The sequence below is a fragment of the Schistocerca gregaria genome, chromosome 3 (assembly GCF_023897955.1).
Source record: "Schistocerca gregaria isolate iqSchGreg1 chromosome 3, iqSchGreg1.2, whole genome shotgun sequence".
NCBI lineage: Eukaryota > Metazoa > Arthropoda > Insecta > Orthoptera > Acrididae > Schistocerca > Schistocerca gregaria.
In genome coordinates, this window is record NC_064922.1 from 611,281,696 (window position 1) to 611,294,216 (window position 12,521).

A 12,521-nucleotide genomic window follows, 5' to 3' on the forward strand; every position below is an offset into this window, starting at 1 on the left:
TGACTCACAACCCGTCCTCACACACTCTGGTGCAGAGTGAAAATTTCGTTCTGGAAACATCCCCTAGCATGTGGCTAAACCCTGTCTCCACCACATCCTTACTTCCAGGAGTGCTAGTATTGTAAGTTTTGCAGGGCAGTTTCTGCGAAGTTTGCAAGGTAGGAGATGAGGTACTGGTGGAAGTAAAGCTGTGACAAAGGGTTGAAAGTGATTCTTGGGTGGTTCAGATGGTAGAGCACTTGTCTGCAAAAGGTGAATGTCACAATTTCTTTCTCTGTCCAGCACACAGTTTTATCTACCATGAAGTTTCATAGCAGCATACACTCCACTGCAGACTGACAAATTTATTCTGTATCAACATGCTATGTGTGGATGAGCAGTGTCCTGTTGAAAAATGGCACCACAATGCTGTTGCATGAGAGGTAACACAAGAAGCTATACCTGATTGCTCTCCGCACTATAATGACAGGAGTAACACTACTGTGTTTCTCCTGAACTTTCGAAGGAGAGGACCTCTTCCTTGGTCACCTCCATAATCACTGACGATGGTCACCTGGGGTAGTGGAGAACCAGATTACTGCTGTACACAATGTGATAATTCATCAGCAATTCATGCTTTTGAGTCGTGCACCATTCCAAATGCAGCCATTTGTGTTGTGGTTTTAATAGCTGCCTAAGCATGGGGTGATAATTCCAAAGTCTGGCTGTTGTTAGTCTCTCACCATAGCTGTGGGAAATGGAATGTTGCAGGGAGACCATTACTTGCCCTCAAATGGTAGATGCAGATAGGAAGAGGTTACAATGAATTTTGATGGTTGGACAAGGGTGACCAAAAGCTTAACAATGAATATGCCTGCCCTCATGCAGTCCAACTTTGGGTCTCTGTCACATCTGAGAGCTGCACAAATCTGGAAATTGCAAGATTTGACCAGCTGTCCAAACAGAGACTCATGCTAAGGCCCCTTTCAAACTCTGTTAGGTGCTGATAACATTTTCTCATATGAGTATGCATCATCTTTGTCTCCTTCATAGTGACTGGCCAAAATGACACTGTACGTACCCTCTATAAGCCTTACCAGGCCTTTTAACAACACTAAGCATTCATACAAACAACCCTAAAGCAGTCTGGTTCCCATTCTACCTGTCACAGTGAATTGCAACTCTAATCAGTTATATATCCACCACTGGTGTACATGTGATCAAAGTTACAATGACATCTGACCATTTATTCTGGTGCTTCATTATCTTTTGGCAGGTGGTATAGTACACTTTAAAGTTAAACACACATACTGAAATTTCATCACAATTTTATTCTATATATCTGTTGTTACAGGTATTTCTGTTCCTAAACGGAATAAAATTATGTTCACAGTACAGGCTGCTTTGCATGCAACATACCTTGAAACATCTCAGAAATTAATTCAGGCATTGAAAACTGAAAAAGGCAATTAATCATAATTACCTTAAATTGTAATAAAATTTTCACATTTTTGTGACAATATGGACTATGAAATAAGTGAAATTAATGTGCTAATAGTACTGATCACTTCAAGTCTATTGATCATTCAGTTCACAATTTTAGTCTTCTGAAACATACTATCAATTTAGATCTTCAGCTTAAGATCTCTTTTTCACCCTGCATCTGCCTTTGCATTCCACAAATGTGTAGGAGAATCTACTCACTGACTTTGTGCAATGGAACATCTCTGTTTTTATAGTTTCTCCCCTCATTCACAATAAAACTTACATTTAATACTAGTCCATCCAAGGAAACCTACAAGAACTTTGTAGCAGATACTTACTAATCTACAACTTTTGTTTCGTAATGAATTCCATTTCAAGCCATTAATTATGCTACTGCTACTACTACATCATTCAACATACACTGAAACAAATCTAAATACACATCTCTGCATGTTCTGAAGATCCAAAATCAAATGTGATTGGTATGAATCTCATGCATATCTGCACTACTAGAAATCTGGTATAGCCATTGCAAGTTATGCTTCATTCTTCTCATATGGTGATCTCTATCGTCAATTCTAGCAGACTGCTGTTCATGTGTTGACAGCTCACTTTAAACACCATCATGACAAATACAAAGTAACAACAATATAGGAAAAATCTAGATTTCTACTCAGTGTAACAATAATACGTTCAGTTACAGACAGGCAGGCATTCCAGTCAGACCTGTCAGTCATATGTATGTGAGATGTGTTTGCTTGTGTGATGAATGTGTGTGTGTTTCATGTTCTGATGAAGGCTTTCGCCCTGTAAAATTGTCATTTCGTAATGCCTGTCTGCAACTCAGTGTGTCAACTTTCTGGCATGTAGCAATCTACCTTTTCCCTGTATTGTTGATATTCCAACCTGGCGCTTCCATTGCTAGAATACAGGGTAATATAGCTTAGTTGATTCTCTTCATTTAATGTATCAGCTGAAGCTCAAGCAAACTGAATGCACTGTGAGCCATGGCGGCTGGTACTAGGGTGTTTGACTTGCATCGCTGATATCGATATTCAGCTGTCCTGCTATCTTTGACTGCTCCCCCAGTGGGTTTTCTGGGTGAACGTGTGATGAGTTAGTCTCCGGTTGGTATTCAACTAACCAACTTATGTTGAAAACAAGCCCGCATCCTTAAACGTGGTGCATGGGCCTCGCCATACTCGCCGCCCTTGTCTTATGTAGTGCACTGGATGTATGGTGCCAATCATTGGGCGCCTTGACGTGCAAAATTGTGGTGGGTTCATCATCTCATGCTGAACAGCTTCCCAGCCTGTAATTTGCAAGTTCAAAGTTACATTGAAACTTATTGTGGCATGGGAAGCTGCCGGAGATGATCCTGAACTTGGTTCCACAGTGGCCATTTTAAGGAGGCTGATGTTCCTTATTCTGTTTTTGATCATCCATGGAGTGTGTGTTTTAAGTGGTTTTCATGCAAATTTTGCAAACTTTGACTTGTTTTAGGATATATTGTATGCTTTGGGACTGGCTGCGGTGGAGTACATGTCCGGCAGCATAGAGTTAATGGTTTAATCATTTGGTATGTATATTTAATGTTGAAAGTGCCTTAAGGTAACTGGAAGTGATCTCTAAGTTTCCTGCTAATTTACTGCGATACAGGTAATGTTAGAGTATTGCTCCTTAAGAATTTGGGTGTGTGCTTATTACATGTTCTAGTGTGGCTCTGATTTGACCTTGTTTTCATTGTAATCTATTTGTGCTGCAGGCTATTTGTTAAGACAGCTTGTTCTCTGGCATCAGTGTGGGTATGGATTCTTGTCAGGATCACTCATTGTGGGGCCACTCAGATAATATATAAATATTTACCATCTGCTATGTGACCCTGTGCACAAGCCATGGGGAGTGAATGCTAGTATTGCCTGCTGGCCATAGCATTATTGCTTCCAAATACTGCTGTGGGCCTTAACGCTGTTCTCTAAAGTTAAGTGCAATTTGGGAATCATTCTGAGTCATTACGTCCTTAGTTAGTGAGGTCACCCTGTTAATATTGGCGTTTCTGTAACTCATTTTTTTGGCTGAGTTGTTACTAGCCCTTCTTATTTAGCACTGATATTAATCATTTGTGTATCTTTAATGAATGTGCAACTTGTTATTATTCCTGTGTGCAAGTTTTGCAACCTTGGTGGGCCCACATTGAATTTTTAGTATAACCATGTTTCACTATAGACCTTTATGTGGGCAATTCAGTTTTCTTAAGGTTTAATTGTGGTATTATGTGGCTGTGTAACTTTAGTTGGAAGTGTATACTGTTATTAGTCTCTTGAGACATGGTTAAACAAGACTGATTGTTTGCGATTGATTAATCTCTGCCGTGCGGAATTAGCCGAGCGGTCTAAGGTGCTGCAGTCATGGAATGTGCTGCTGGTCCCTGCGGAGGTTTAAGTCCTCCCTCAGGCCTGGGTGTGTGTGTGTGTTTGTCCTTAGGATAATTTACTTTAAGTAGTGTGTAAGCTTAGGGACTGATGACCTTAGCAGTTAGGTCCCATAAGATTTCAAACACATTTGAACATTTGATTATTCACCGTGCCTACTACCAATGATTTTCATTGTGGACACAAAAAATATGATTCTTATTCGTGTTTATGTAATTCAATCAAAGTGAAGATTTGGATGTCGCATCAGTAAGAGGGCAAATGTCTGAATTGAAGTTTATAATAAAGTCTGTTTTGAGTCATTAAAATTGTAAAACAATCACAGGCTTGTCCATCAATAGTGATCCTGGGCTTCCTATTTCCTTTAAATAACTGTGATGAGATTGTAATTTTGATTTTCTAAAGAAATTGATAGTACCACAGTACAATTGGTAGCAGAGCAATAGTGGGGGTTTCCATTTTTACCCTTCATGTTGATAGTTGAAGCTTGTGATAAGAGTGTTTGTTCATGTTCACTAATACATTTTGCTCTTTCAGAAAGTTGCCCAGCATGAGTGGACGAACTTGCCCTGGGATTTCATATTTGTGCCGCGAGCATTTAATTTATGAACTGCGCGTACACAGTTTGTCCGTGGAGGGCAATGTTGATGAGTTACTGGTGCAGCTCCGCACAACGGTGGGCAATGCCCCATTCTCCCTTCCTGTTGATTATATCACGGCTGTAGGTGAGTAGCTTCCACACATTAAAATATCGGTGGACGACATTGCTCATACACTCGAAATTTTATGATCTTCTCCAGTTACGCAGAGGCACACTTGTGCAAGCTCACCTGACTCATTACAATAATTGTTAAATAGATTTTCTGAATGTTGATCTCAGTGATGCAATGTAGGAACTTAGGAATCAGATTGCTTCTGAAGTTCAGGATATGCAAGCTTCTGCTGTCGCACTTGCTTTAGTTGAGGGAGGTTTGGAAGGCAAGTGCGTTGTACAGAGTATGGATAAAGGCAGGGGAGTACAATGTAAAACTGGGTATTCTTCAGAAACACTTTCCTTCCCATTGCCAGTCTACATTTTATATCCTCTCTACTTCGACCATCATGAGTTATTTTGCTCCCCAAATAGCAAAACTCCTTTACTACTTTAAGTGTCTCATTTCCTAATCTAATTCCCTCAGCATCACCCGACTTAATTTGATTGCATTCCATTATCATCGTTTTGCTTTTGTTGATGTTCATCTTATATACTCCTCTCAAGACACTGTTCATTCCATTCAATTGCTCTTCCAAGGCCTTTGCTGTCACTGACAGAATTACAATGTCATCGGCAAACCTCAAAGTTTTTATTTCTTCTCCATGGATTTTAATACCTACTCCGAATTTTTCTTTTGTTTCCTTCACTGCTTGCTCAATATACAGATTGAATAACATCGGGGAGAGGCTACAACCCTGTCTTACTCCCTTCCCAACCACTGCTTCCCTTTCATGTCCCTCGACTCTTATGACTGCCATCTGGTTTCTGTACAAATTGTAAATAGCCTTTTGCTCCCTGTATTTTACGCCTGCCACCTTCAGAATTTGAAAGAGAGTATTCCAGTCAACATTGTCAAAAGCTTTCTCTAAGTCTACAAATGCTAGAAACGTAGGTTTGCCTTTCCTTAATCTTCCTTCTAAGATAAGTCGTAAGGTCAGTGTCGCCTCATGTGTTCCAGTATTTTTACGGAATCCAAACTGATCTTCCCCGAGGTCGGCTTCTACTAGTTTTTCCATTCATCTGTAAAGAATTCGTGTTAGTATTTTGCAGCTGTGGCTTATTAAACTGATTGTTCGGTAATTTTCACATCTGCTTTCTTTGGGATTGGAATTATTATATTCTTCTTGAAGTCTGAGGGTATTTCGCCTGTTTCATACATCTTGGTCACCAGATGGTAGAGTTTTGTCAGGACTGGCTCTCCCAAGGCTGTCAGTAGTTCCAATGGAATGTTGTCTACTCCGGGGTATCTTGAATTCTGGCATTTGTGTAGATTTTCATTACTGCTCCCTCCAGTCCAAAGATGTCGGGTTGCTGACGGCTGTTAGTTGCCTCTGAAGGGGGAGGTGTGGGGTTAGTTGCACAGTAATGGGTGTTCATGGCCACAGAGCTTTATTATTGCTTCTAATTTGCAGAGTCCCATGATACTGGGATGTGATTTAGTGCAAAGCACTGGGTTGGTTGTTGATTATACCACAGGGGTTTTTCATTTTAAATTTGCTCCTGGTTCTGTCATGTCACTCTGTTCATGCAATCAGTCAAGGGGTACCAGTGTCGATTATTTTGGTAATGTACAGGTGGATATGGGTCATCTTACCACTGAGCAAGTGCGCAGGTTGAGGGAGGTCCTAGTGCGCTATCCTGAAGTGTTGTCCAAGTGGTTAGGCAAGACGAAACTGCTGGAGTACGAGACAAGTTTGACTGATAGTGTTCCTGTGCGCCAAGTGCCGTATAGATTGTCACCCCTGAAGATGGGGATACCGAAGCAAAAAATTAATAAGATGCTCCAGGAAGCATTGGGCCATCCACCTTGCCGGATGCTGGTCTGTTTTTTTGGTTCTGAAAGAAAAGGGTAAAGATTTTTGGGTTGTCATTGACTACCGTCGTCTTAATAAGAAGGTAGTCCTGGAGTCAATGCCACTGCCTGACTTACACAATTGAGTATAAGAGGTGAGCTTTCAGCAAAAAGGCTACTTTTTAAAAAAGACCTTTTGGCTGAAAGCTCGCTTGTTTAGCAGTCTTTTTGTTGTGCCTTTCTGTGACTCATCATCTCCACTATATGCTGTCTTTTCCTTCTTCTATCTTCATGAAACATTTGTGTCTACATACCCAAGATAAATGCTGTGTCTAAGTTGGTATAAATTCTCATATCTAAAGAAAATTCTGTGAACACCATCACTTCCAGTTCGGCTACTGTAAAGTACCTAATTTACAGAACACTTACATAAATATTCCTCAACAATATATTTCAGTATATTTGTATCTGTGACAGTGTTTTGTAATATATTTACAATTTTTATTCTGTACATCTCGGATAAAATAGAAACACTAAATTAAACAGACACTGGCTAGTAGCACAAACGACTAAACTGAAGACATACACAGATACCTTATTCTTTTTCTTTTTTTTAAGAAGTTTCTGATTTGCCTGTTCTAGTCACAGGCAAAGTTGTTGTGAGCATTTCCTTCATCTTCCATTATCTTGTACCATTTTGCTTTTGCAATAAAACATCTTTTTGTATTCTTCCTTCTTGCATCCTGCTCAGGTATGAGTGTCACTTTTTATTTCTGTTAATTCTATCTTCTATTTCAAAAATAATCAGTTCCCTGCACACACTGTCCTTTCTAAATCTGCCCAATCTTGTGCAACATTTCACAGATCTCTTGTTTCTGATCCTTGTACCTTACTAAGAAGTTTAGTACTCATTACCCATGTCTCTGAGTGGTGGATCAAAATTGACACAGCCATCATTTTATTAAATTTAATTCTAGTTTCTCTTCTGGTTTTCCTTGACAATGTTTTTTGGATTGTTCCACATATAACCTCAAACTTATTCAGCTTGTGATCAAGTTCAAGATCAATGACTTAAGTTATGGCACAGCTAAGGCATTAGAAACGAGATTCATGCTCAACAAGTCTGTTACTTAGGGCTACTTTTGTTCAGTGTGGATATTTGCCTCCAGAAGCCATAGTTTTGATCTTTTGTGTAGAGACTTTCATATTATGACCCAAGTAAATATTTTGACAGCAGTACACAGAACTTTAAATATCATCCTCAGTTTGTTGAGTTATAATCTGATCATCAACAAATGGTATTGTATTTCAGTGTACTTTTCATTATTTTAATTGCTGGGCTTGTTCAAGCTATTATTTACACTGCTGACAAAAAAGTGAAGCACTTAGAAGACACGGTTGGATGTCGATGTAGCTTCTCGCACATATACACCATTAGAGAATGTAAATGATGAGAGCTGCAGCTCTCTGTGACAGGCATAATGAATATTTTTTCAGGCTGTAATGAACAGCAGAAATATACGAGGGGCGTTTGAAAAGTCCATGCAAGATCTGAGAGATGGCACGACTGGCGCTTATGGAGGTCATGTTTAGTTAGTAGCATCTTTGGAAAGAACGCACACCAAGTTTCAGCCATATTGATCTATTTCTTTGTGTTTGGCTTGTGTGTGAATCAAGGAAGTCGAGTGATTGTCAAAGAATGGACGAAAAACAATTTCGTGTGGTGATTAAAGATTACTTTATGAAAGGCAAAACGCTTCAGGAGACTAAAGAGAAGCTTGATAAACATTACGGTGACTCTGCACCTTCGATTAGAAGAGTCTATAAGTGGTTTAAAAATTTTCATAGTAGCCATATGGGTACAAGTGATGCTGAACATTCTGGATGCCCTGTGGAGGGTTACGACTCCAGAAATCATTGATAAAATCCGTGATATGGCAATGGATGACAGAAGAGTTAAGGTGCGTGAGATTGCTAGTGCTGTGGACATCTTGAATTAATGGGCACATAATATTTTGCACGAAGATTTGGACATGAGAAAGCTATCCGCAAGATGGGTTTCGTGATTGCTCACGCTTGACCAAAAATGGAAACGTGTGAAGTGTTGCAAGGATGGTTTGCAGCTGTTCATGAAGAATCCACAGGACTTTAAGAATTGTTTCATCACTGTGGATGAAACATGGATACATACTACTCCTGAGACCAAACAACAATCTGAACAATGGGTTACCAAGGGAGAATCAGCACCAAGAAAGGCGAAGACCGTTCCTTTGGCCGGAAAGGTTATGGTGACATACTGTCAAAGTTCTTCGCAAATTCGACTTGATTTTGTAATCACTAAAATAACATCACATACTCGCTCAGCCTGTGACCTTTAATTTTGTTTCCACCTCCCCTTCTCGGTCTTTCACTGTTTTGTCGTGCAGTGTACTACTTGTCACTTTCTAAAGAGCCACGGTGTGGTGACTGATAGGAGTCATGTTTCGATATAACGGAGGAACGACCAACTCTATGATATCAACAGCTGTTTCTGTGCAACCTTCCTACAACCATAGTTAGCAGACGGCAGTCTGTTAGGCGCGCCTTCGTAATTGTAAACAAAAGCAGACGTAGCACATGCGGTTCGTGATCACAGACATGTTTTACGTATTTCAATTTGAAATGGTTTAAATTTAATGATGTGCTGAATGTAACTACTCTGTGCTATAAAATACGCAGAAGCTATCGGTACTACATAAATTGCCCAGGGTACCAAACTTCTGTAACCTCTTTAGGCTGCCACGCTTTCACTTTATACAACTTGTGAATCGTAACTTAGCTCACGCTAGTTGGGAAGGGGGATGGGGGGCGGGGAGAAGATACAGGGTTTGCAGGAGTGAGGGGTAGAAATATGAGTCTACAGTTTGTTTTAACTACATAGAGTATATACATAAGTTTAAGTCGTACACAGATGCGAAGTTTAGTATTGTATGTACGCAGTACAGGTGTCACAAACCTGCGTTTTGAGCTTCCACGAACTGCTGATAATCGGCTTCCTTTTCTGAACCGGAGCAGATGGTAACCCACCCGTGATGGGACAGCCTGTGCCGCATCATCACTTATTTCCGAAAAAAAGTAAAAATGGAAATAACTCAACAAAACACAGACAGTGGCAGCACAGCTTAGCGAAAAAGCAGACAACAATGTTGTCTACACCGGCTAACAATATGCCGCACAGTTGGCAACGAACATCTGCAGATCAATACGGCACGATGTCTTCCGACTGAAGTCGATCGGAACTGGGAGGTCTGCAATCCTAGTTAAGCCCTGGTCACCCACGAACGGGCCGAGTCAGGACTGAGGTTTGGACGAATTACGCCAGTGTTCCGGCCCGTTCCTTTAGCAACCACACAGCACTGAGGCTCGTCCGCGTTTCAGTTGTTCCTTGTGGTTACTGTGAAAAGGACGGTCTGTGTTCGTGAAAGTTGTAAATATGCTCGCTAATTTTCGTAACAGTGAAGTAGGGTTTACTGCACTTGTTTTAGAGGAAGAAGAAAAAGACACAAGGCAAATAAAAGAAGAAATATTTGTGGATCCACAGTGCTTCGAAAACAAGACCATTACAGGGAGAGTTTCGAACATTATTGCCTCATCTCATGTATGATGAGAGAAAGCTTTACAAACACATTAAGACGATGCAGAACACCTTCTGCCAGCTTTTAAACAAACTAACGTAGAACCAAAACTGACAAAAAACAACGAACTTCCTCTATTGGCCTTTCCACATTTAGTTTTTGTACACAAAAGGCTCTTGCCAATTGCACAGTCTACAAAACAGTTCTACCGTCGCGTCGTCCGTCACGTGAAAAATTAAAGAGAAGAAATTCCGCCTAGCACGCTCTCGGCTCACTTACGTTCCTTGAGCACTGCCAGGTCATGTCTGGACTGCGATATTTATTTTAATGGTATACTTCGTCCTCCGTGTGATGGCCGATACTGGGACTTATCTCGGTATGGACACAGGTCGGACATTTATGAAAGAAACCTTATACTGCAGTTCCCACAAACACTGTGTGATCAAAAGTATCCGGACACCCCCAAAAACGTACGTTTTTCATATTAGGTGCATTGTGCTGCCACCTACTTCCAGGTACTCCATATCAGCGACCTCAGTCGTCATTCAACATCGTGAGAGACCAGAACGGGGCGCTCCGCGGAACTCACGGACTTCGAATGTGGTCATACATCTATAGGCGTGTTATCCACAATCCCAAACATCCCTAGGTGCACTGTTTCCGATGTGATAGTGAAGTGGAAACGTGAAGGGACACGTGCAGCACAAAAGCATACAGGCCGACCTCGTCTGTTGACTGACAGAGACCGCCGACAGTTGAAGAGTGTCGTAATGTGTAATAGGCAGACATCTATCCAGACCATCACACGGGAATTCCAGACTGCATTAGGATCCACTGCCAGTACCATGACAGTTAGGCGGGAGGTGAGAAAACTTGGCTTTCATGGTCGAGAGGCTGCTCATAAGCCACACATCACGCCGGTAAATGCCAAACGACGCCTCGCTTGGTGTAAGGAGTGTAAACATTGGATGACTGAACAGTGGGAAAACGTTGTATGGAGTGACGAATCACAGTACACAATGTGGTGATCCGATGGCAGGGTGTGGCAACCTGTGTAGTGCCAACAGTAAAATTCGTAGGCGGTGGCGTTATGGTGTGGCAGTGTTTTTCATGGAGGGGGCTTGCATCCCTTGTTGTTTTGCGTGGCACTATCACAGCAATTGATTGCAGATGATTAATGTCTACATTGATGGTTGACTGGGGAACTTATGCGCAAGTGAACTAAGGCTTTTTCTTAAGTTTTTTGTTACATCACGAGGTGAGTCTGGTGCACGATAGAAAGATCCAATTAGCATTTTATGCCCACCCCTCATACCAAGCCTTGCTCATACAATCTCACTTGCGTCTTCAATTTTAAGTTGGTGGATTTGAGTTTTTGAGTTTTTTTGTCTACTGCAGCAAATACAGCACCTCCATTTGCCATTTGCTTATCCTTTCAATATACGCTTAAATTTTCTCCAAAACCTCACTGCTAGCAATTTCAGATTTCCAGATATATGTACCTAGTATTATGTGAGCTTCTTTGCTTTTCATTAGCACTACAAACTCTGGCACTTTTTTGAGAATTCTTCAGCAGTTTACCATTAGGATTTTAATACTCTCGGCTGTGCGAGGCATTTCTTTCACTGATACTTCTGGCTTTCCTACAGCTATCGTCATCTGGATGGGATGGATAATTGCCTAATCTAAAAAAAAACTTTGCGTGCACCCCACACACAGTCAGCTACCCAAGTAGCACCCTCTGATGTGCAGTGCCCATCTGACCCATTTACATTTCTCAACTACGTGGCACAAGTCCAGGAAGTTGCAACCTAGCTTGTCACAGAACTTTCGATGTCTCTGGATCAGTCCTTCCACTCGACCAAAGGGCCACCATCAATTCTGGGGACAAAGCTGCAAATCATGAGCTTCGTTGAAGCTCCATGCACAAGGCTGGTCTCCTCAACCTCCTCTGCCAGTCGCTGGAATGAGCCGAGAATGACCTCAGAGGCATCATTTGTTCCAACGTGCACCAAAATCTGCACTTGGTTGTACCTTGGTTGCCTCTTCAAGATGTTGAAAAGAGCTGCTAGTCATACACACTGAGTGCAGCTGGTGCCATTTCCTGTCCCTTGGTGCCATTTCCCTAAGAGGTACCATAATTCGTTGTATGTTTGAACTGCCAATGATTAATAAACTCTACCCTTTTACGTTTGCCTACTCCTGACACCGGACAAAACAGGTTTCACCAAAACAGGTGAAGTGAGTCCCATTGGCTCGGTTTCAGTCTCACTGAGAGACAGCACCTCAAACTTGTTGGGATCTGCCCTAGGTGAATACTGGGCTGATACCTATGTTCTGCCTCAGTTACATGACTGCAAACTCTTAGAAAACTTTTATTTACTAGCACTTAAGTAACATTACATGTAGACAATTGCAATACATATATTCCGCCCAAGGGGGTATCAGGGTGGTGACAGTAGGGG

General features: G+C 41.3%; 1 protein-coding gene across 2 annotated transcripts in view; it reads right to left on the reverse strand.

The window, feature by feature from the left end:
• LOC126356187 (uncharacterized) overlaps positions 1-12,521 on the reverse strand; it is a 160,933-nt gene that overhangs the window by 129,270 nt on the left and 19,142 nt on the right. Inside the window, exon 3 of one of the 2 annotated variants that reach the window (XM_050006967.1) lies at positions 1,399-1,435. The exons of the other annotated variant lie outside the window; for it this stretch is intronic. The gene's annotated coding sequence lies outside the window, so the exon portion shown is untranslated. The remainder of the gene's footprint in view (positions 1-1,398; positions 1,436-12,521) is intronic. 2 annotated transcript variants of the gene reach the window in all.